The sequence below is a fragment of the Chelonoidis abingdonii genome, chromosome 4 (genome assembly GCF_003597395.2).
Source record: "Chelonoidis abingdonii isolate Lonesome George chromosome 4, CheloAbing_2.0, whole genome shotgun sequence".
Classification (NCBI taxonomy): Eukaryota; Metazoa; Chordata; order Testudines; family Testudinidae; genus Chelonoidis; species Chelonoidis abingdonii.
Genome location: NC_133772.1, coordinates 102,745,719 through 102,747,769, shown reverse-complemented (window position 1 = coordinate 102,747,769; position 2,051 = coordinate 102,745,719).

Genomic DNA, 2,051 nt, shown 5'->3' with positions numbered 1-2,051 from the left:
AGTTGTATGTGGATTTAATGCTTGAAAAAGGTGAGAGACTTGAGTTCCCAGGGCTACAAATTCTCTCTTTTCTACAGGATAGTTGGGGCCTGGGCAGTGGGAGTGCAAGTGTCTCACTACTGCTCTGCCACTTTGACTCAATCCTATCCTAGAAATAAGGGGACAGGTAGTTCACGTTCTCTGGTCCACTCAGTGTTTGTGTTATCTGTTGAGACTATCAACCACTGTTGGTATTTGTGATAGATGTGAGGGTGGTTTTTGTGATGTACACTTGGTTCTAGTTCATTTCCTAGTAGCTACCATTTCATTTCACACATTATGTTAAGGCGTTTCAGTTATACCATATTAGTATGGATTTGAACCAGTGACCCTGGCCCGAGGAGAGGGCCTCCATCTCCTTATTACCAGCTCTTTGATAATTCAGTTCTTTGAGATGTGTTCTATAGCAAATTAAAATCTAACCGTTAAAATTCACCATATTTTTCATGCTATCAACAGGTATAAAACAGCTGTTCATGTATCACTCCATTTAATTGCTGTTATCCATTGTTTCCTCAAATGTAACAAATTAGAACCAAAGCCTTGAATAGAGCTTTGGAAGTAAGTGGAAATTATACATAGTTACCACTAGATGGAGCTAGTGATTTTCTAAATTATTCTAGGAAGATACATTATACAGAATTGCAAAATGATTATGATCACTGATGCAGTCGTTAAGTGGAATGTGATAATTTAAATCACCTGTTGCTTGTATGATCCCATCATCTATTCTTTTGATTTTTTTACAATTTTATTAAATTACACAATTTAATACAATGATGCCTGAGAACCAACCAAGAGTGGGTCCCCATTGTGTTAGTCACTGTACAAAATACAGAGCAGCTGACAATCTCTGCTCCAAAGAGCTTACAGCCTAAATATACAAGACAAATCCCAGAGTGGGGGAAGGAATATATTACACAAGCAGAGTGAACAATATGGTGGAAGCAAAGAGCATGTTATTTCCATTGTGCGGGTGGGAGGGAAGCGGGTAGTTAGAAGAGGATAAGCTAAATGAAAAGAAAATTGGAGGGAGAAAGGACACTGAAGGACAGGAAGTTGAGGACAGGACAGGGCAGATTTAGGTAAGAGGGCCAGGGCAGGTGTGAATTGAAGATGAGGTAGAGAGACTGTGAGGGATGGGTAGGTGGAGGGTTAGAGCAAACATCCAATCAGCACAGGGCAGATGAAGTTCATCCTTTCTACAGAATTTGTAAACACACCTATTAAATTCTATATCTGGGATATAAGCCTCCATTCACTTCTATAGTGAACAGGCATTTTATCTAAATTCATTATTTTTAAAAATAGGAAGTTGTCATTTTTAGAAGAATAATTACAATAGAATCCTATTGCTTTCATCCTTATTAAATTCTGAAGGATTTTTCCATGAGGGCATTATAATGTGAAACATGAAAATAAATATAGCCACAATCATACATTTTAAAGTTGTGTTATACACTGGTCTGAAAAGCAACTTGTAATTATGGGGCTCCATGATTGCCAATAACTGAAATAGAAGGGTCAGTATAGAAGTAAAAAGATGCTATGAAGTCCCACAAACTTCATCTGAGATCTTAAAGTCAGGCTGCATCATTTTCAGCTAGGGCATCATGATTAATAGAAGATTTTATAGACTCATAGACTCATAGACTTTAAGGTCAGAAGGGACCAATATGATCATCTAGTCTGACCTCCTGCACAAAGCAGGCCACAGAATCCTACCCATCCACTTCTATAACAAACTCCTAACCTATGTCCGAGTTATTGAAGTCTTCAAATTGTGGTTTGAAGACCTCAAGCTGCAGAGAATTCACCGGCAAGTGACCCATGCCCCACTTTACAGATGGGGAACTGAGGAACAGAGTTGACCAAAGTCACAGAGGTAGGTTACAGCAAAGGAGACAACTGAACTCAGGTCTCTAGGTCCTAAGCCCTAATCCTAGGTTTGCTTGCATCCATAAAGAAGTCTAAATTGAAACTGGACTTTTTTTTTTTAAAGGGGGGGGGGG